General features: G+C 41.0%; 1 protein-coding gene across 8 annotated transcripts in view; it reads left to right on the top strand.

Moving 5' to 3' along the window:
- SIPA1L1 (signal induced proliferation associated 1 like 1) overlaps window positions 1–23,533 on the top strand; it is a 510,536-nt gene that overhangs the window by 186,737 nt on the left and 300,266 nt on the right. Inside the window, exon 1 of one of the 8 annotated variants that reach the window (XM_044924787.2) lies at window positions 22,904–23,007. The exons of the other annotated variants lie outside the window; for them this stretch is intronic. The gene's annotated coding sequence lies outside the window, so the exon portion shown is untranslated. Of the gene's footprint in view, window positions 1–22,903; window positions 23,008–23,533 lie in introns of those variants that run through there. 8 annotated transcript variants of the gene reach the window in all.

The following is a 23,533-nucleotide window of genomic DNA, read 5'->3' as shown; positions in this document are numbered from 1 at the left end:
GAGGGGAGACTTAGAACCCGAATGGATGGGGAACCTGGGGGTCCTCCCTGCAGAAGGTGGCGGGCTCCTGATGACCCTCGAGTGCAAGGATGGCAGGTGACCGAGGGTCTGGGACAGCAGTGCCCAGCCCTGGATGCATATCAGAACCTCCCGGAGGTGCTCTTAGGACCTCACAGCTGCCCAGACCCATCGGTTTCACATCAGAGTCTCCCTCATGCTACCTACATTTCAGCCAGGATTTTAATTTCTCATCAGATAGCTTTCTTGAATCTATAATCACTTGTTTATTAGTAGTGATTTCTGATGAGTCTCCAAACTAGTCAGGAAGGTTGGTTGGTTTATTTTCAAGGCAGGGATACTCAGTACGGGATGAAATAAGCTGGCTCCTCTGCAAGAAGTCTTGAGGCAAAGGGACCCCGAGGAGGTGGGTAGGTGGTGGCAGCTGGGAAGAAGAGCCCATGTAGGCAGAGCTTAGAGGCAGTCAGGGCGCAGAAAGAGATGGGTTGTACGAGGGGTCTTTCTGCGATGGCTCTGTGGACTGTGCGTGGCTCTAGACCATCCGGACACTGTGCACTGGTGCATAGTTTATATGCTTCCCTCTGGTCATTCTTTGATTAAGGAAGAGACATGAGTGATGACTGTTGCTCAGAAAACCTTTTACTTCTCTTTGGACAGCTTTTAAGACAGTACTATTTGTAGGAGGTCTGAAATTTATTTAAAGTGTTAGCTTTTTCCATCACTCTTTTATGTTGGTTGAGATACAGAAAGATACTTTAAAACTCCCATTTCACATTTCCAGTAGATGGCAGGGCAAAAGCTAGACACCTTATGTTTCAGAATACTTAATGGCGTTTCCTTCTTTTGTTTAGGTAAAGAACAGTATTTGGTGGTTATTCTTCTTAACTTGTTAACCGTAGATGAAGGTATCTGTTGATTCAGAGAAAAACCTTTGTTTATGTTCTTAATGTTAAACTGAGATACGTTATCAGGAGCCCTTCCATCCCTCAGTTTGATACGCAGCATGGTGACGCACATAGTTCATTGTTCGAAGGCCCAACTGAGAACGTGGAAGGGAACTGATGTTCTGTGGACCAGTGTGGTCAACGATACTAGCTTCTGGTTTTTAGCACTACCTGCAAATATAAGTCCTTTCACAGCATTTGTCAAGACTCGAAAAAGTAGATTAGGAAATAAGTACAATTTAAGGGTGTGCAGAGGGATTATTTGTAATATTTCTTAGGGACCAAGATTTCTTATCCAGCACTCCTTCTGCTATACCATGTTTGTATGAAGTATGACACTGAAAAAAAATAGTCCAGAAACTTTTTGTGATAAAGCCTGAAGATTTAAAATTGCTATAGCACTTTCTTCTGCAGTAGTTAAAATCTAAATATTTCTCTCCAGATGATGAAGACCTTTACTATAGAAAACTTAGAGACTGCAATAAAGTGTAAAAAAGAAAATAAAGATCATGGAATTCTATAATGCAGCAATAGCTACTATTAACATTTTTAACTATTTACTTTTAGGGGTGTGTGGGATGGGAACATATTATTTTGTATCCTGTTTATTAATTTATTATGAGAAATTTCCCATATAAAATTATGTTCTTCAGAAACATGATTTTCATGGTTGTTTTGTTGCCCAAATATTTTCTTTATTTTAAATATTTGATTGAAACACCATTTAGAAATCGACTCGGATGCCTTTTCCCCTCCATGACACCTTTCCTTCACAGAGGAATTTGAAAGATCTCCATTGGGCTTCTATGGAATGTTGATTTTAACATCCCTATTTCGTTGAACGACTCACTAGAAAAGACCCTGATGCTGGAAAATATTAAGAGCAGAAGGAGAAGGGGATGACAGAGGATGAAAATGGTTGGATGGCATCACCATCTCAATGGACATGAGTTTGAGCAAACTCTGGGAGATGGTGAAGGACAGGGCCTGGAGTGCTGCAGTCCATGGGTTGCAAAGAGTCGGACATGACTTAGCAGCTAAACAGCAACAAAATCATACTGACCATAACTTGCCTCATGTAATATTTTGTCTACATCTAATTATTTAACATTTATTGAACCAGTCCTTTGGAACAGGTACTATGCTAAGACCCCACAATACCGTGGTACTGGAAAGGAAATAAGAAGCAAAACATCAAAAGACAGTTTTGTACCTGCATGCAGGTGTGTTAGTCTGTGGGCTGGAGAGATGCAGACTTTACTCAGATAATCCCACAAATAAATGATAACTTATAACTGTGATATGTGATTTGAAGGAGAGTTGAATGGTGCTTACTTTTTTACAACAGGTTCAATAGGACCCAGGTCCTGTGTTTTTGTAAAGGTTGGTGCAACCAAGAGATACCTGTTGGTGCTCTACCATGGGTGGAGGGCACGTGTGGTGTTTTGTGCCCAGCTCTGACCAAGTGGACTACGTTCTAAGGAGAGGCCCACTCAGGAGAAGATTTTGGAGGGGATTTCAGTAACATCTGACTAGAACTATAGCAAGTGTTGGGGGGAAATGAAGACACAGAGAAGCATTGTAGCTGTTGTCCAGTATGTGGCCATTTATCAAGGTTTGTAGAAAGGATTCTGGTAATTGATGGGTTTCCTTTTCATTCTAAGATTTCACACTTTTTAAGATTATCTGAAGTCATTCAATATCTGCTCGGGACCCAGAGGACCCCGAGGGGGGTGTGCAGCTGATGGGAATGTCATCCACTCCTCTGTCCAGTGACCCATCCCGTCTCCAGGCATGAGGAAGCCACAGAGGCTTTAGGACCTCAGGGCAAGCTGTGACTCCCAGCAGCCAGTGTCCTCCTGCAGATGCTTCAGGAATCCTCAGAACCTGTAGGCTGAAGTCTGAATGCCTTACGTGGCAGACAGCCATCTTGCCTCCTCTCTGTTAACCTCTTCTCATTCTTTGTCACTGAGCCTCATCTGTTCCAGGGGTGTAGAAATTCCTTGTGTGCTGTGACTTCTTGTCTTTTGCTGCTCTTTCCTTTTCCTTAACTCACTTTGACTTTTTCTTAAACGCTTCTCTTTACTGCTGAATAAGTTCTTCTTTAGGATCACTTAAGAGATGGGAATACCAGACCACCTGACCTGCCTCTTGAGAAATCTGTATGCAGGTCAGGAAGCAACAGTTAGAACTGGATATGGAACAACAGACTGGTTCCAAATAGGAAAAGGAGTACGTCAAGGCTATATATTGTCACCCTGCTTATTTAACTTCTATGCAGAGTACATCATGAGAAACGCTGGGCTGGACGAAACACAGCTGAAATCAAGATTGCCGGGAGAAATATCAATCACCTCAGATATGCAGATGACACCACCCTTATGGCAGAAAGTGAAGAGGAACTCAAAAGCCTCTTGATGAAAGTGAAAGTGGAGAGTAAAAAAGTTGGCTTAAAGCTCAACATTCAGAAAACGAAGATCATGGCATCTGGTCCCATCACTTCATGGCAAATAGATGGGGAAACAGTGGAAACAGTGTCAGACTTTATTTTTGGGGGCTCCAAAATCACTGCAGATGGTGACTGCAGCCATGAAATTAAAAGACGCTTACTCCTTGGAAGAAAAGTTATGACCAACCTAGATAGCATATTAAAAAGCAGGGACATTACTTTGCCAAAAAAGATCCGTCTAGTCAAGGCTATGGTTTTTCCTGTGGTCATGTATGGATGTGAGAGTTGGACTGTGAAGAAGGCTGAGTGCCGAAGAATTGATGCTTTTGAACTGTGGTGTTGGAGAAGACTCTTGAGAGTCCCTTGGACTGCAAGGAGATCCGAACAGTCCATTCTAAAGGAGCTCAGCCCTGGGTGTTCTTTGGAAGGAATGATGCTAAAGCTGAAACTCCAATACTTTGGCCACCTCATGCAAAGAGTTGGCTCATTGGAAAAGACCCTGATGCTGGGAGGGATTGGGGGCAGGAGGAGAAGGGGACTACAGAGGATGAGATGGCTGGATGGCATTACTGACTCGATGGACATGAGTCTGAATGAACTCCGGGAGTTGGTGATGGACAGGGAGGCCTGGCGTACTGCGATTCATGGGGTCACAAAGAGTTGGACACGACTGAGCTGAACTGAACTGAAAGTTAGTGTCTGTAGCATTTCTTTGGCTTCCTTGAGTTAGTTTGGAGCTTCCCAGGTGGCTCAGTGGTAAAGAATCCACCTGCCAGTACTGGAGACCCAGGAGACCTGGGTTTGATCCCTGTGTTGGTAAGATCCCCTGGAGAGGGAAATGGCAACCCACTTCAGTATTCTTGCCTGGAAAATTGCATGGACAGAGGAGCCTAGCGAGCTACAGTCCATGCGGTCGCAGAGTGGGACATGACTAAGTGACTGAGCACACATGAATAAGTTACTTACTTTATAGCATGTATCTCTGTTGCAGTATCTCTGAGATTTTTTTTGTTCAGTTGTTTAGCCTGTGGCAGATGGCCATCTTGCCTCCTCTAGACTATAAAGTCCTTGGATACTGGGACTGTGAATGCTACTGTATTTGACTTTTCATTGCCAAAAAGGCACTCAGTAAATGACACATCCTGGGCATTCACTAATTTTTGAGTGGATGAATTTGATTCTAATTTGCTTTACCATATTGATGCCTTATTGTGGCTAAGGCGCTTAACATCCGTGAGGTAAATAGTTGAGATTTTGATTGGTTGAGTAAAACTTTGAGAAGTGCAGGAGTTTGGATTTCTTGAATCCTTTATTATAAAGATGCTAGTAGAGAGGCTATTATTATATTGTGAGACATTCCTGGTTTTGACAAGACCACTTTGTGTTTTGGGTGACTTTCTTTCTAAACTCCTTAAGAGTTATCAAATTATTATAATCATGTTTTTCAGGAATGACCACATTTTAATCAGGACTGAAAAAGGGTGAAATGAGGCTAAGAGAAAATTGAAAATCATTTTTTTTTTTTTTTTTTTTTAGGTAATTGTGGTTAAAAAGTGATAGATATTTATAGAAAGATACTAGCATTTTGGAATGAAGGAAATCTGTAGTAAGAAATGTTCCAAATTAAATTGGGTTATACTATGGACAATTAAAGCACAGCCTGTATTCTAATATGGTGTGGAGCTCATACTTTGCTAAAGCTAATTTTAAGATGCTATCAGACCACACTTAGGCTTGCAGGATTTGCTTTAAAAAGAGCTTCGTAGTTCAACACCAGTGGTCTGCTTAAGCTAGGGTTGATCAGACTCTGGAAAATCTGATATGCTTAAAAAGAACTTTTTGAACATTGATGTCTACTAAAAACTCAGTTGTTAAGTGCAGTGAGAAATATATTTCCAAGCAGACAAGAATTTTATAGGGTGATAAGTGAATCCTGTTCCCAGTGGCAGATTTCTAGGGCAGTTACTGTCTTCAGAAAGCTTCTTGGTACGTCTGTGGCATCAAGACTGGTAATGGTGAAACTGATCAGATATTCCCGCAGGTGGAGCTTAAGACTTGCTACCCAAGTTGTGTTCTTTGTTCCCTGCCATCCTAGATTTCCTCAGGAAGTTTTTCTGCTGGACACTGATCCTTTTTTTCTCATAGCTTCTGGCTGATTCTAAGCAAAATAGGGTGAACCTCTCCTGCTGCCCTATATAGCTTCAGTTCCTCTGTTCACCAAATTGTATCATATTCATTTCTAAATGCTGATTCATTAACAACTATTATTTTGTAGATAGAGATTTTATAAATGGGTTTAAATTGTAAGGGACTATTATTTTGTAGATAGAGATTTTATAAATGGGTTTAAATTGTAAGGGACTATTATTTTGTAGATAGAGATTTTATAAATGGGTTTAAATTCTTAGATTATTATAGTATTGATCTCTTGTTCCATTGATGCATTCTCTTGGAAGAGACTTGGAAGATCGATACCCAGATTTTTGTTTATAAGCAAGATCATTTCTGACTTTTCTTACCTCAGAAGCTCTCTGGTTTGATGGTCCCCCCTTTTCCAAATCTACTCTCAAAGTATATATGATATATCCTATGTAAAATGTTCAGTTAAAAATCAGCAGTGAATAGAATGACTGTCATCCAAAAGCAGATATTTTAGTTGAATATTTGAGTTTAATGACTTGGATCCATTTTTTAAATAAAGTATTATTTATTTATTTATTTTTGTCTGTGTTGGGTCTTCATTGCAGTACACGGGCTTCTCGCTGTGGTGGCTTCTCTCGTTGCTGAACACAGGTTCTAGGCGAGTGGGCTCAGTGGTTCATCACGACTGAGTTGTGTCTGAGTTGCTCCAGTGCATGTGAGATCCTCCCAGACCAGGGATCAAACCCATGTCTTCTGCATTGGCAGGTGAATTCTCAGCCACTGGACCACCAGGGAAGTCCCTGGATTCATATTTGAATTTAGTGATGTGGATTCGTATTGCCAAAAAACCTAACATTTTAGATATTTCTGAAGCTTATAGTTGAATAATATGCTCAAAGCACCTTCTAAAGTTAAGATACCTTCCTTTCTGGCTCATTAAGAAGAAAGGTAACCTGTTACTGACTTCACCCTTAGGTAAGTAGTAACTGGAAAGTTAGTTAAGAAAATTTGTATGATTTTTTCCAACTGACTTAAAAGAGGAAGTTTATGTTAGAACTTCTTAAAAAATGATTTTCACCTTTTCAGTTATGGATTAGAGGTTTGGGAGGTTTCATCATGTTTTGTAACTGGACTGTATTGTATGATATGATACTGTAAAGTATGCAAGAGAAACCACACGAGGACATAATTATATCTTGGTCTTTTTTAGAGGTGGAGCCTTAGGAAATTTTTCTCAAAAAGGATCCTTAATGATGCATAATTTCATCAAATTAATAGTACTTCAGATATTATCAATAAAGTAGCTTTGACAGAATAACAGAGAAAAGCATGCCTGGTTTTGGCAAGTGTGAAAGTGTCGCGCACAGAGCAGATGCTAGTGGTTTTTTATTCCCTTGCACTGTCAGGGTCCCATTCCCTTTCTCAGTCCTGTGTGGCTCATTTGTTGTTTAGTCACTAAGTCATGTCTGACTCTTCTGTGACCCCGTGGACTGAGGGATTCCTAGGTGGCTCAGTGGTAAAGAATCCACCTGCCAATGCAGGAGAGATGCAGATTTGATTCCTGAGTCAGGAAGATTCCCTGGAGGAGGAAATGGCAACGCATTCCAGTGTTCTTGCCTGGAAGATTCCATGGATAGGAGGAGCCTGGTGGACTGCTGTCCGTGGGGTTGCAGAGAGTCGGACACGACTGCGTGACCGAGCATGGATGCCCGTGTTCAAAGTAGCATGCTGTGTGCTGTCGAAGAAGCGCTGTCAGAGTCCTTCTCCCTTGTTGAATCCTGTGTAGCTCATTTGTTGTTGTTGTTTAGTTGCCAAGTCAAGTCTGACTTGGCGAAACCATGGACTGTAGCCCGCCAGGCTCCTCTGTCCATGGGCTTTCCCAGGTAAGAATACTGGAGTGGGTTGCCATTCTCTTCTCCAGCAGATCTTCCCTACCCAGGGATCGAACCTTTGTCTCTTGCATTGGCAGGTGGATTAGCCTGCCACAGAGCCACCGGGAATTCTCCGTGTAGCTCATGCTGTGATTTTAATTCCTCTAATGTGGGCTGTGCCTTTGGACTGATAGTTGACAATGACTCCAGAGCTGTCCTGCTATGGACTACATTAGGATTCCTTTTAGTGACACCCCTCCTTTGGACTTTATCCTTAAGACCAAGACTGTGTCCTCCTGCCCCTTCCCAGTTGTTCCAGAGAGTAAACTACTTCTCCCAGTAAATTGAGAGGTTTATATTTAATAAGTGCTACTACTACTCACATGCTAGGTACTTGCCAGGTACACTTTGTATGTTATTTCAGTAAAGCCTTTTTACAACTTCAAGATTAAGGAATTAGTCTGTGCATTTCCATCATGGAGTAGTAATCTGTCCAGGGACACACTAAAGGTAAGCCTGAAACTTGGCTTCCCGTCCAGGTATGATGACGAAGTTCATGCTTTCCCCACTGTCCCATGATATCCTGTATTTGGAGAAAGGAGCACAGTGGCTAGGAGACCATTTCTTGCTCCCTCCCTCCTAAGCTGCCAGGATCACTTTGGTCTTAGTGGGTAGGCGAACACTGTTATTAAAAAAATCTACTCATCATCTACCATCTCTCCATTCATCTCATAAATATTTATGGAGTACGTGTATTGTGCATTGTGCTGGTTGAGAACCTGGAGATCAGCTGGTTACCAAGCCCTCTGTGCCTTCATAAAGTGTTAGTCGCCCAGTCGTGTCCAACTCTTTGTGACCCCATGAACTGTAGCCCACCAGGCTCCTCCATCCATGGAATTCTCCAGGCAGGCATACTGGAGTGGGTAGCTGTTCCCTTCTCCACAAGGACCTTCCCGATCCAGGGACTGAACCCTGGTCTCCTGCGTTGCAGGCAGATTCTCTACCGACTGAGCCACCAGGGAAGCCCCTGCCTTCATAATGCTTATATCAGTTACTCAAAAAACCACTCTACACTGGGTGTGGGGTGGGAGAGCGTGTCTGCGCTTCTTAGCCCAGTGCCTGACTAAGAGGAAGCTCTCAACAAGTGTTTGCTCTTTTGCTCCTTTTAACCTAAGTTTTATGCCTTCAGCCAACTATTGTCCTTGGTACATTTCTGGTTGTACTCTGAATCGTTGACTTGAATCTTTGTGTGTGTGTGTGTGTGTGTGTTTTTCCCAGTTTAAGATCAGTCTCTCAATCTTTAGAAACTAGCATGTTCCACAAAGAGATTTGGTCTAAGTGATCAGTTGCTCTGAATTTGAATATTAAACAGGTACTATGGGCTACAAACTTTCAGTTACAAGATGAATAAGTTCTGAGGATAAAATGTATAATGTGGCTATAGTTAATAACACTATGGTACAGAATTTCAATAATTGAATTTTTTAAAAAGTTCTACTTTCAGGAAGAAAAAAAAGCTAAATATGTGAAGTGATGGCTAATTAACACAATGGAAGGAATCCTTTCACAGTGTCTACATGTATAAAACTACCACATTGTATGCTTTAAATATCTTACAATTTTAGTTGTTGATTATACCTCTTGAGTTAGAAAAGATGGTATGGTAAAAATGGAGTGGTATTTTTGCTAAAAAGTTGTCTTTTAGTTCTTGTATTAGGCATTAATCCTAATTACATTGTATAGGTAGGTATACCTTTGTGTTGTTTTGAGTAGCATTGTCAATGATTTACCTTATATTAAATGTGTGTTTTTTAAACGGTTTGCTATCTTTGAAAATGTGATGTAATGAGTTAATATTGAAACTCCTAAACTAGAGCATGAGCCTTAGATTTTTGTTTGTTGTTGTTGTTGATTTGCTAAGTCATGTCTGACTCTTTGCGACCCCATAGACTCAGCACACTAGGCTCCTCTGTCTTCCACTCTTTACTGGAGTTTGCTCAGATTCATGTCCACTGAGTCAGCTTTGCTATCGAACTATAGCATCTGTTTTTCATGATGGAGAATCTTGAGTTAGTCCTATTTTTGGAATGTTTCTTCTGTAGGATATCTCATATCTTTTTGATAAATTCAAGCAATTTCCCGAGAGATTTTCAAGGTAAACTCAATTGACAAATTTCAAAATGCCCATTTAGAACCAAGTCTGTTTCTTGAACCAGTCTTTCTATGGCTAATGAATGATTTCAGACCATATTGAAGAGAACTATTAAAAACATCAGAGATTCATTAAATGTTACCTTGGTAGAAATATTCATTTTGAGAGTAGTGTATGATTCATTAAAGCAGTGCAGTTTCCTACTTGGACAAGTACCACTGACCTCTCCAGTCCTTCAAGACAGAGAGTTTAGTTGACTTTGATTTTATTTTTCTCAGTGACCCCATCTGGTAATACCTATCCTACTAGAAAGTAAAGTGAGTTTTCTTTCTGTTCATTTCCTATTTTTCTCATCGTTTGGTTTTCTTCAGTGGACTTGAGTGTAACAGGTGTGACTGTTAAGAGTTCTAGGAAATAGTACCCATCCGTGTGTTGTCAGCGGTCTAAGTCTCTCAGATTCCCTCTTTTCTCTGTTTCACTCGGCTAGTTCAGGTTCCAGGCATTTCTTACTGAGGAAATTGCAGCAATTTTGATATTAGCATTTCTGTATTCACTGCCTGTTCTCTTGCAGGCTGTAATGCATTCACTGTTGAAGTTTTCTTAGGGGCAAAATATATATGTGTCTGTGTTTGCACACATCTATATGTACACATTTGGTTCTGATTATGACACTCTCTAATAAACCTTTCGGAGAAGGCAATGGCACCCCACTCCAGTACTCTTGCCTGGAAAATCCTATGGACAAAGGAGCCTGGTGGGCTGCAGTCCGTGGGGTCGCTAAGAGTCGGACACGACTGAGTGACTTCCCTTTCCCTTTTCACTTTCATGCATTGGAAGAGGAAATGGCAACCCACTCCAGTGTTCTTGCCTGGAGAATCCCAGGGACGGGGGAGCCTGGTGGGCTGCCGTCTATGGGGTCGCACAGAGTCGGACACGACTGAAGCGACTTAGCAGCAGCAATAAACCTTTGGTAGTTTCATTGCCTCTAGGGTAACGTAGGCTCTGTAGCAGATTGTTTAAAACTTGGTGGAGTGGTTCTAGCCTTTCATTGTGAGCAACCCCTCAGCCCTCCTGCCCCTTCCAGTTGGTTCCAGAGAATGAACCACTTTCTCTGCAGTTTGTTGGTAGTGTTGCTTTGTTGGCATTATTTGCCAGGTGTGGTATTCAGACTTGGTTTGATGTAGGCAGCCTTTTAAATGTATAAACCACTGTTTCATCTTGTTTGAACGTCTTGTCTAAGTAAATGATGAGGCAGTTCTATCTAAGGTGCAGTTTGTTTTCTGCTTTACAAGGTGTGAAAAATTCCCACAAAGAATATTTTTTTTTTCTTGAAAGGCTTTTGGTGTAAATGGAATTAAATGACTAAAATTCAGTTCTTTAAGATTAATTTGTTGAAGGTTATTATTTTCCAATTTAGGTAGTATCTGAAAGTTCTGAACTATTTTTGTATATCAAATTAAGCTTTCTAATTCATTGTTAGAATTGTAACATCCTCTTTTGCTGTGATAAATGTTCATTTATTTGTAACGGTGTTAAGTGATGGATGGTAACCAAACTTAACTATGGAAATCATTTCACAATGTATACATATATCAAATTATTACATTGCACACCCTAAACTAATATAATGAAAAAGTGAAAAAATGAAGGTGTTAGTCACTCAGTTGTGTCCAACTCTTTGCAACCCCGTGGGTTGTAGCCTGCCAGTCTCTTCTGTCCATGGAATTCTCCAGGCAAGAATCCTGGTGTGGGTAGCCATTCCCTTCTCCAGGGGATCTTACCGACCCAGGGATTGAACTCAGGTCTCCTGGACTGCAAGAGGATTCTTTTATTGTCTGAGCCACCAGGGAAGCCCCAAACTAATACAGTACTATATGTTAGTTATGTTTCGGTAAAACTGGGGACACACACATACACACTCTCTCACTCCGCTGACCTGCCTTTCTCTGTACAATGAACAGATCACAAAGCTTCATAAGGCATTAATACCATCATAAGTTAAAAACAATAGTCACTTATATTTCAACTGTCTGATAGAATACCAGGTCCTCCAAGTTTCATTGGAATGCTTACTTTTCTGTATTTAAAAGCAAATGTCTACAACACAACAGTAACTTTGAGTGGCTTGCTGTGCGCTGATAACCAGCACAGTCGTAGGATGGTGAGAGTCAATGGCCATCTCTGTAGTCATTTGATAACTGATCTCGCACAAGTTCATGGATGCCAGAAACGATGTTGAAGTAGGCATCTGGCTCCCTGGCTTTGTAAAGGATGAGGCCAGAGCTAGAAGACAGCCACTGAATGGACAGTTAAGCCAATTCATCTTCTGTGGCTCTTAGGGAAAATTTCCAGCAGCCTGTAGAGTTTAAGTGTTTCTCTGTACGTTTGATGTTTAAAATGTGTTGCCACATTTTTGTTTACTGAAATGCCATGTGCACAGCAGCTTTTCCTGTCCTTATCCTCCCCCTGATTTCTTTAATTCTGCCTCTTTGCCCATTGGAAACGAATTCGTTGTTCTTGCCATTGAGTTGGCCTTTGACCTACATGTTCTTTTGCCATCCTTGAATTTGTACCTACCAGCACTTTGGTTTATGTTACTGCTGTTTATACATCCTACCCCACCCCATGATTTAGGTTGTGAACTTTTTGAAAAGAAAGTCTGTATTTGTACTTACTATCGTGAAAGTGTGGTTAACGAGGCCTGTGTGAATAGTTTGGTAACTACTGCTGTCTCCTTTTTCCCAGATCTGGAATAAGTTGCCATCTTTAAAATACATAACATGTAAGGAGGCATTTTTGAGAGACCTTCACATGTGTGATGAAAAGTGACTGAATATAACTGTGTGTGTGTGTGTGTGTGTGTGTGTGTGTGTATGTAGATGTATGTATCTCTATTTTGATGTTTCTCATCTGTACATTTTATGGATCATCTGTCTGCATCCCTCTTATCCTGGATGTCTTTCTTAGTTCCAGAGAGCCTTCCCATCTACTTCTCTCCATCATTTTCATACTTTCTTCTTGATTTTAATTTTTAGAAGCACCTCTTTATCAGCATGATGTACCTGCTGTTGTGTATATGTATGTTGAATTAGAAAAATATTATCTAAAAGTAATCTTAGTCATATGGTTCTCATACCCCACTTCACCTCCTTTCTAAAGAAAGTTGCATAAATCTTCACCTTTATCAGTTTATGCTTCATTTAAATAGTGGAAGCAATATCCTTTTAATTTTGCGTAATTTTATTTCGAGGTCATAGAAGATGAGTTTACTGGTGAACCTCCCCAGCTGCGTGGCGTGTTTGCCTTGACTGTCCCTGTTTGCAGTCAAGTTGCCCCTCTGCTCACACCATCATGTTTTCCTGTTGACCACCTGATATGGTGACTCCAAAGCTGCCCTTTTTATTCCAAGATGAAGCTTATGTCCCTTCATTACACACATACACACACCCCCCGCATGTTGCAGTGAAGAGACTGTTTGGTTTCACATGAAGTCAGTAAAAGGAGACAAAAGTGATATATTTCTAACTTTGTCAGAAGGCTAAAAATTCCTGTTTTGGAGGTTGGCTTTTAGGGATGTAAATATAGTCTAAAATTTTTCTAAATTGACATTTGAATGGCTTACTTAAATATCACTTAAGCTCACTGCAGCACTGTTTACAATAGCCAAGACATGGAAGCAACCTAAGTGTCCATTGACAGATGAACAGATAAAGAAGATGTGGTGCATATGTACAATGGAGTATTACTCAGCCATAAAAGAGTGAAATCATGCCATTTGCAGCAATATGGATGAACCTAGAGATTGCCATACTGAGTGAAGTCAGGCAGAAAAAGACAAATATCGTATGATATTTATACATAGAATCTAAAACAAAATAAACATACAAAACAGAAATAGACCCACAGAAATAGAAGAAAAACTTATTTTTTTCCCAAAGGGGGAAGAGGGGAGGTAAAAGTAGGAGGTTTGAGATTAACACATACATCCTGTGCGTGCTCAGTTGCTTCAGTCACGTGCAACTCTGTGACCCTGTGAACTGTAACCCGCCAGGCTCCTCTGTCCATGGGATTCTCCAGGCAAGAATACTGGAGTGGGTTGCTAGGCCCCCTCCTGCAGGGGATCTTCCTGACCCAGGGATGGAACCTGTGTATCCTGTGACTCCTGCATTGCAGGTGGATTCTTCAGCACTTAGCCACCAGAGAAGCCCAACATATACAGCCTACTATATATAAAATCTGGAGGAGGAAATGGCAACCCACTCCAGTATTTTTGCATAGAGAATCCCATGGACAGAGGAGCCTGGTGGGCTACAGTCCAGTGGGGTCACAAAGAGTCAGACACAACTAAGTGACTAGTACTATATATAAAATAGATAACCAACAGGGACCTACTACTTTATAATACATGGAATTTTAATTTTACATCATTTGATCCTCGTGTAATCTTATGGGTTAGGTGGGAGAGGGATTTTCTTCCTTTTACAGAAACTTAGTAGGATTGCTTACATGTCACTAAAAGATGACTCTAGGGTTTGACTTTAGGACTTTCACTCCTAATTCCATGCCTTTTATTCAGCGCTCTGGTATTTTCCCATGTTTATCTGGAAATATTTCAGTACTTCGTATTACAGTAGTTATTCATTTATTCAGCAGAGTTTTATTGAGGGCACAGTTTTCAGTTCTAGGCCTTTATGGCTGAGTCTAAAGACAAGGTTTCTACTCTCAAGGAAGACTGTCAATAAATAAGTTGATGAGGTAATTATTGTTCCTGTAATAATAATGATTAACACATAGTAGGTGCTCAATAAATGTTTATTGAATGAATGAGTGAGCAGAGTGATCAGAAGGAAATAAATGAGTGTTGCATTGTATATGGATAGATTAATGAAGGAAGGTCTTTCTGGGACATGACATCCAAACCAGGGAAAGAGCATTTCAGATAAAGAGACCAACACAGGCAAAGACCCTGAGGCAGCAGAGAGCTTTTTTTTTTTTTTTTTTAATTAATTAATAATTATTTTATTTTTGGTTGCACTGGGTCTTTGTTGCACACGGGCTTTCTCTGGTTGTGGCAGGCGGGGGCTACTCTTCATTGAGGTTCTCAGGCTTCTCATTACAGTGGCTTCCTTGTTGCAGATCACATGCTCTGGGGCGTGTGGACTTCAGTAGCTGTGGCTTGTGGGCCCTAGAGCAGGGGCTCAGTAGCTGTGGTGCCCGGGCTGAGTTGCTCCACGGCATATGACATCTTCCCAGACCAGGGATGGAACCCATGTCCCCTGCTATAGCAGGGAAATTCTTATCCATTGCACTGCCAAGATAGTCCAAGTTTGACTTATTTACGAGGATGCCAAAGATGGCCACATGAAATCAAAGAGAAAGGGATCAATTACGTAGGGCCTGGCAGACCATGGTGAGAAATTTGAGTTTTATTGTAGTGTCGGGAGATAGCTTTCCATGTGTCTTGTGTTTCTGCACTGTCTACCCTTGTTCTGGATGGCCTTTTCAAGGATAATTTGTATGGTCATCAGCCTTGGGAGACAGAGTGTTTCTCTCTCCAGAGCAAATAATCAAGCAACTGTTGTCTAGTGTAGTAAAGACGCCGTCCCCCTCTAGGGAAAAGGTCAGATGGGCTTACTGCCCGTTGTTAAAGACTGAAGTTCATTAAACCCAGGGTTCCTCTCCTGCTAAACAACCCACCGCTGTGCAGGTGTCATCTGGCCTTCTTCGTGTTGGTTACCTCATGGGAAGCTGATCCCCCAATGCTGAAACTCTGGCTATTTCTGTTACTATGGGTAATGAAGTCCTGTCTCTGACCCAGGAGTCTCCTGTCTTCTGCCAGCATCCGTACCACCGTGCAGGCTAACTCATTAACTTGAAATTAGGGCAAAATCTTACACCCTTCACGTTTCTTTAGCATCTCAGAACATGAAAAGTCCTGGGGGATTTTCGGCGAAGGAATCAAATATAGTTCAGGTTTTTAAAAAGTCAGTGTGACCACTGTGGAAAGTAATCACGGGTAGAAGGATGAATGAGGAATCTGGGGCAGCTGTCTTGAGAGAACAGTGGCTGAGACCAGTGTGGTGGCCGTGGAGGTGGGGAGAACCGAGGAGTTCCAGGTGGTCTTCAGGAGGTGGGATTTATAGGTCTTGACAGCATGGTTATGGGATGTGAAAGAAAGGGGTGGGGAATAAATTCCAGGTTTTTGCTTTGAGGAAATGAATAGATAGAGGTAACTTGAACTAAGATGGAGAAGCGTCATGATGATGATAAGCCTGTAAAAGGACTTATTTCTCTTGTCATCACCCCTTTAGCCTTTTTTTCCAGTCACTTTATTTGCGTGACTCTGTATAGAAGTTTTATGCTTAGAGTTACAGGGAAAGGAAGAATAATAACTTGTTTGTACAACTTAGGATCAAAGAACTACTGATATGTACTTTCCTAGGAAGAACATTTTTCTTGTGTCTTCACCAATTGTCAAGTTTGTTAACGTTAAAAAATTCAAGTTCTGTAGTCCCTCAATAAGTGGGCTGTCTCAGTAACAAGAAATTAGGTTAGCTTGGGAGGATTTATTTTTCAAATAGGCATATTGATTTTTACCCAAAATTCATTGTCTGCGAGTTTACAGTGAAACTTTTTAGTGGGTTTCAAGGTTTTCTCTTTTTGACGTTAAAGTAACACAGTTTTTTCTTATGTATTTTGGGCTTTTCTCTTATAATTTTCAAGGATAATGACTGCTCGCCTTTTGATCACATAAACTTAATACAATAGGATGGAAGAAACAAGTGCCTGTGGATTAATTTATTCAGTTTGTCATTCTCAGTGAAAAATTCCTTGGGATGACTTCTTGTCTCTCTAATGTCAGATGTGGATTTCAACAGCACCTGATTGCTTTTTATAAAGAAACTTAAAAAAAGCCTTGGCCCTAAAGAGTTCTTTTAAATGCCTTTCCTTTTCATCTTGTGGGATTTATCTTTGTGTGTGTGCTTTTCACATGCTTATTGTATTTACAAGATGATTTTACATTTCTTAACCTTTTTGTATGGTGCACAGTTTTAAGCTGCAACATAGAACTTGACTGAGTTTTGAATTATCTTTGTACCATCCACCACATGTCCTCCTGGGCTTCCCTGGTGGCTTAGCTGGTGAGGAATCCGCCTGCATTGCGGGAGACCTGGCTTCAGTCCCTGGGTTAGGAAGATCCCGTGGAGAATGGAACGGCTACCCATTTCCGTTTTCTGGCCTGGAGAATTCCATGGACTGTATGTATAGTCCATGGGGTTGCAAAGAGTCGGACATGACTGAGTGACTGAATAACAACAACAAAAACAATTTATACTCTACAGTGGAAAAACTTACTGCAGTTTAAAGATAAACTTAGAAAACGTGAACTAAGATCACAAAATCATTAGTGATGATCATAAGACTTCTCCAGGCAGTGTGACTTGTTATTAAACACCTCAGTAGACTCTGGAAATGCAGTTACAATGTAGTTATTTCTGACTTTTTGAGAAGATAAATACAGTATCTTTTGTTTGTTTTCTTTTTATGGAGACCCATCTTTTGAGGTTTTTACTCCCCGCCCCCACCTCTCTCACCCCTCGCCATGCTGACCCCAGGTAGTAGAGTGTTATTTAAGCTTCCCAGGATGTCTTGGTCCTTCTTTTTGGAATAGTATTATTCTCCTTTCCTATCCCGTGATATAAATTCTTTAAAAGGACTTGACATTTTATCACTGATTTGATGTTTCATGCCGTGCACTAAGTCATGTACAGTTGCACCATATTTAGGCTGTGGTTGGAGTTTCATGAATAGATTGCTGGTCATCTCTCTCTTGTCCTCTGATTTCAGAACAAAACCAAATGTCAGTTAGTAGTAAGATTTTACCGGGGCCCTCTGAGGGCTGGTTTTATTAGGTGACTGAATTGAACCAGCATTTGTAAGCCTATGGAATGTGATGGAAACTCTTCCCTAAAGGATTGCACTACCCTGGCAGTTGAAGTCTCAAGTGTGGCACAGATTTGTGCCCCTGCCCTCTGTCCTTGCCTTTAGGAAGATTTTTAATACCTCTGGTTTTGGGGCTGTTTCTCCTATACCCTGGAAACCATTCTGGAAATGGTTCAGAGGCACAGAAGGAAGGAGTCTGACCCTGAGAATCATTAACTCCATTTCTCCTGCCCGTGTTCTTTCGTCTGTTTGTGGAATAGCAGAGGGCTCCGTCGAAGGCATTCAAGTCAGACCTGGCTTTGCATTTGAGCCCTTGTTTGTTAGTTGTGTGACCACAGGCAACATGCTTAACCTTTTTACGCCTCAAAACTCAAATGTACAGTTGAGGCTGTGCTAAACCACTGTGCTTTGTGGTTTGGTGAAGCAGCATGGTGTCTGTCAAGAAACTTGTGCTCAACGTTGCAAATTCACACTAAGTACCAAAGCCGGGTTAGTACTCGAAGCTGCTGGGTGTCCCTCTGGGATCCCACCCTCCTGCCTCCTGTGGAGGGGACCACTATCCAGAACTTTATGTTCAGCACTCCCTTGCTTTTAAAAATAAGTATATCTGTACACAATATCGTAGTCCCCACTTATCTGAAGTTTCTCTTCTTATGGTTCTAGTTACTTCTGATTGGCTGTGCTCTGAAATATTGAAAATTCCAGAAATCAATATTAAATGGAAAATTCCATTAAATGGAGAAGTTCATCAGTTTTAAATTGTACACTGTTTTGAGTAATGTGATGAGATCTGGCGCCATCCCGCCCTGGATATGAACCATCCCTTTGTCCAGCATATCCCTGCCTGTTAAAATCACTTTGTAGTCGTTGCAGTTATGAGATTGACTCTTGTGAAATTGCAGTGCTCCTGTGAAAGGGTCCCTTATTTTACTTGATAATGGTCTCTAAAGTACAGGAATAGTGATGCTGGCAATTTGGATATGCCAGAGATGAAGGGCTTGCCTTAAGTAAAAAGGTGAAAGTTCTTGATGTAATAAGGAAAGAAATACGAATTGAAGATCTGTGGCAACCCCCTGTCAGGCATTTGCTTACTTCGAGTCTCTGTGTCATATTCTGACAATTCTCAAAATATTTCAAGGCTTCCACCAGCAAAAGGATTATGATTCCCTGAAGACTCAGATGATGGTTAGCATTTTTTAGCAATATTTTAAAATTAAGCTATGGTAATACATTTTTTTTTTTAGACATAATGCTATTGCACACTTAATAGACAACAGTATAGTATAGATATAACTTTTATATGCACTAGGAAACCAAAATGTATGTGATTCCTTTACTGAGATACTCAATTTACTGCAGTGGTCTGGAGCTGAATCTGCCGTATCTCCGAGATGTATCTGTATAGGAGTCAATACTATCCATGGTTTCAGGCAGCCACTGGGGGTTGTGGAATGTGTCCCTCGAGAGTAGAAGGGGACTACTGTGTGTTTTTAGCTTTGCCTGTTTGGGCTCTGTGAAAATGTTGTCTCTGAAGAGTGCTTTATCACTGCCAGTGAGTGTAGAACTCTTGGATCTCCACCCATCTTTGCTGATGGACATGGAGTTGGGGTTACAGTTTTTTTGTGTGTGAGGGGTGTCTGGCTGGTGTAGGGTGATTTTTATCTATGATTTTTTTTCCTTTTTTGTCTGTCCTAGGCTTCTCTCTTACTGGCCTTTAGAGCAAGTCTTCTGATACTGGGTCAGAGGTAGGGACAGTGTGTGACATCCCTGGAGGATGAATCCAGTAAGGAAATAGAAATTGATAGGAACCAGATATACCATTTTATAGGAAGGGAAAGGGGAAAACCAGGACAAATCTTACAGTATTGGATTGGAATTCAGGGTGTCTGTATGAATGCAGGGTTTTCAGTAGACATGGATATAGAAAGAAATGAAGAAGTAAGCGTGTGTGCATTTAAGTGTGTGTTTTCATTCGCTTAGATGACCTTGAAATAGTGATAATACAATTGCAGTATGTGCACCCTGATCTTGGTTTCTAAATACCATTTTTCCCCACTAAAATGGTTGAAATTGTCAGACCTAAAAAAACACTTTTTGGTAACTATCATCAAATAATTAATTTGGCCAAGAATTTTCTATGGACAGCAATCAAGTATTGGGTAAAAGTTTGTTGAGAATTAAGATATATTTATACAGTCTGAAAATATCACCTCAAAAATACTTATTAATTACAAAGAGGAAAAGAGTCACTTTACAGTGGGGAAATCTGGCAGATAGCACCCTAATCAAGTAATCTAAGTTTGCACTACCAGTCAGGGGGAAAAAAAAATGGAGATAGCATACCACCTGGTAGGGTATAAGAAGAAGGAACTCTTCTCTGGTATTCCTGCTGAAAAGTCATAACTTGAAACTAGTCATCAGGAAGTTATCAGACAAACCCAAAGGAAGGGACATGCTACAAAACTGGCCTGACATCCTCAAAATTGTTGAGGTCACGAAAGTCAAGGATAGTGTGAGGAATTCTCGATTGAAACACAGTATCGAGCTTTGAAAAGTCAGTGCAGTGTGACATCCTGGATTGGATCCTTTTACTAAAATGGACACTGTGGGGTGAGTGGAGCAAGTCAAGGCTGGTCTGTGGATTAGGTGACCATACTGTGGATTTGGTGACTGTACTGTTAATTTCTGGGTCCTGATGGTTGTAGTTATTGCAGGTTTGGAGGAGAATGTCCTTGTTTATAGAAATGACTCACCACACTCTGTAGGGGTGATAGACCATGATGTTCGCCGTTTACTCCCAAGTGGGCTTCCCTGGCGGCTCAGACAGTAAAGCTTCTGCCTGCAGTGCAGGAGACCCGGGTTCGATCCCTGGGTCGGGACGATCCCCTGGAGAAGGAAATGGCAGCCAACTCCATTAGTCTTGCCTGGACAATCCCGTGAACGGAGGAGCCTGGTGGGCTACAGTCCATAGGGTCGCCAAAGGTTGGACATGACTGGGTGACTTCACTTTCTTTCTCAAGTGGTTTGGGGAAATTAAGTTATTCTAGTCTTGCAGCCTTTTAAAAAATTTTTTTTGGTAGGTTGGCCTGAGATTATTAAAGAGAAGGAAGAAGACCTCTCCTGTAAGTTTACTTTTTCAAAACTGTTAGCTTATCAAGCCAGTCATATGTAAGGCTGAAGAGATTTCCTTTCTTGTTCTGTCTTGTCTGGCAACTGCCCTTCCTGTGCGGCTTCCTGTCATATCTCCATTTGTCTTTTGGTATTCCGGTTTGAAAATATTCACCATCATCTGCTTACTATGTTCTTTTCCCGGTTCATTATTTATGTCTCTTCACCTGTGTTTTGCTTTTGTGAGAAAAAGCAAAGCACTGCTTTCTAGGGAAAGTATGATCTACAGAAACTTTGCACTTCACTGCGTTGCAATTCAAGATAATGCTGTGTTTAATTTCAGCTTATTTTCTGGGTACTGTTCTTTTCTCCTCAATTCTCTGGTGAGCTGCTGAAGCTTTTTGCTGCTGCTTTTTTACTATACTGCCTCTGCCTTAGTGCTGAGCATGTTCACGTTCAGACTTTTAGTAAAATGTATTGGGCTGGTTGGTTGCTGTCTTAGAATTTAAGTATTCAGAAAGTATAAGCAGGTTTAGGGGAAATTGACGAATTCAGTGCTATACTGATCCACAATCTAGCTGTCTTATGACTGTGTGTGTTAGTGGTTAGCCCCCAGAGGTTTAGGATAAAGGCCCTAGTCTAAAAATGTGTGTGGTTCTAGATAGGAGTAGGATGCTGTGGGGGAGAGCGTTTATTCTCAGAGCAGCCTTTTAGCTCAGAGAACATTCCATGTAAGTTATCTATTTGATAGAATCTGCCCTTCCTCCTTAGTACAAAGAATCACAGTGTAAGGCCTTGAATTGTGCACGCCCCCCCAGCCCACCCCCGCCCCCTGCTTTCTTTGGTGGAACTAAATCCGTCATAGGGCTTGTTTTCCTTAGATAGGTTGGAGGACAGGCTTTTCTTCAGCAGTTACACTAATTTTCATATTTCTCAGAATGATCGAGGAAAAAAGCTTTTAAAATCCAGAGTGGTAGTTACATTGCACTTAGAACACTCCCACACATACAGGCTTTTCTTCAGCATGTTTTTTTTTGTTGTTTTTTTTTTTTTTTTCCTTGCTGCTTTTATAGTGTAGGTGGCCTTCTCTGGATTGCTTTGACAGGAAATTGAGCAACCTTTCTTTTTTGGAACAGAATATATTTTACTGCTGAGAGAGAAAGAAAAAAAAGGAAATGTTTATGTTTTGAAATTTAATTATGGATTTTTGTTTGAAGGCCGATTTAAATCTAGAAAAATGAAAGGAGGGCTTAAATTTCAGATTGTGCACTAATATTTCTGAACCTTCCTATTCATTTTTGGATTTTCCTTTCTTTCTTCCCTGGAGAAAGAAAGGAAGACCCCCAAATTACTTTGCTTCATAAAGCTGGAGCCATGGGTGGATGTTAATAAGTTTATCACTACTGTTCTGCTTTTGTCTGAAGCTCTCTTCCTTCCCCAGCGGTCTTCTTTTTGTAGGGGAGGTAGGATGGGCTCTTCATTGAGCTAACAGGCATCTTGAGTCTAGACTGTGTGTGAGCCCTACCTTTGGGAAAGCATGTCATTCAGCAAAGCTTCTCATCATTTGGCTTGTTCTCGGATGCTCAGGCTGGGTGGGGAGCTCCAGATTGGAACCCTGCCTCTGGTACACATTCTGCCTGGACCCCTGAACCCCCTGGTGCTTTGAGATAGGAATACCAGTCTACCCACCAGGTATCCAGGTGCTTGCTGCCTGGGGTGATTTGGGTGAGTTTAATTGAGTAGTTCCTTGATAGCACTGGGGACTCAGGGGAAGAAATCAGACTGTAATTAGAACATATGGAAATGTTGTCCAGTTGGAATGCAGTAATTCTGGTGGAATCTTTCTAAGTGTGTTTGGAAATCACCTCCTTTCACTTGAGTTTGAGGTTGGCATGTTTGTTCATGTAGCTAAGTAGGTTATAAGTGTCAGGTATGTTTTGTTTATGTAATTAGCTGGTTATAGCTTATTAATTAAGATAAAAAAACAGTACATATTTCAAATATTTCAGGCTTCCTTTCCCATTCTGTAGGTGCAATTTGTAGGACAGGCACGTAAAAACTGCAATTTTTATTATCTGGGGTATCTCGTGCCCAGAATATTCTTTATAGGTTCTTTTTACCACAGTCTTTGTCTGATGTTTATACCACTGGTTATGGTAGGAAGGACCTGTTGCAGGGTTTTCTGGAACTCTGTTCTGCTGTATTATGTAAGATCATAGTGCCGGGACATGGTAAGCCCTCAGCGAGTGTTGTTTTGAATGCAGGTAACATAAGTTTTGAAGTCCCTTTATATTTGGCGGAATGAGTGATGGGAGTCCAAGGTGACAGGTTTGGAAGAGGAACTTACCACCTTGTCTTCAACAGGAATTGGAAATATCTGTGAGTGAAATTAAGTTTTGATTCTTCTTATTCTTCTAGTCTTCCACTTTATATGTTTAGGAACAGGGTTTGGAAATTAACCCAGTTTGAAATAGTGTTCACTTCCCCAAACATTAAAAAATAGATTTCTTGGAAGCTCTTTTGGACATGTATAGTCTGACTTATTTTAACATTTTTAGAAATAAGTATGTACATGTACTGCCTTATGGCAGTACATGTGTACTGGGACTTCCCTGGTGGCTCATACTGTAAAGAATCTGCCTGTAATGTAAGAGATGAGGGTTCGATCCCTGAGTCGGGAAGATCCCCTGGAGAAGGGAATGGTTACCCACCCTAGTATTCCTGCCTGGAGAATCCCATGGACAGAGGAGCCTCTTGGACTACAATCCATGGGGTTGCAAAGAGTCAGACACAACTAAGTGATTAACACTTTGCACTTTTTTCACTGTGGGTTTTAATGTTGGGCATGTTAAAGTGCTGCATTCAATGTGCCAGCAAATTTGGAAAACTCAGCAGTGGCCACAGG

This window comes from Bubalus bubalis, chromosome 11, assembly GCF_019923935.1.
Source record: "Bubalus bubalis isolate 160015118507 breed Murrah chromosome 11, NDDB_SH_1, whole genome shotgun sequence".
Lineage (NCBI taxonomy): Eukaryota > Metazoa > Chordata > Mammalia > Artiodactyla > Bovidae > Bubalus > Bubalus bubalis.
The sequence above is the reverse complement of the archived record's forward strand: the minus strand, read 5'-3'. Positions and strand labels throughout refer to the sequence as shown.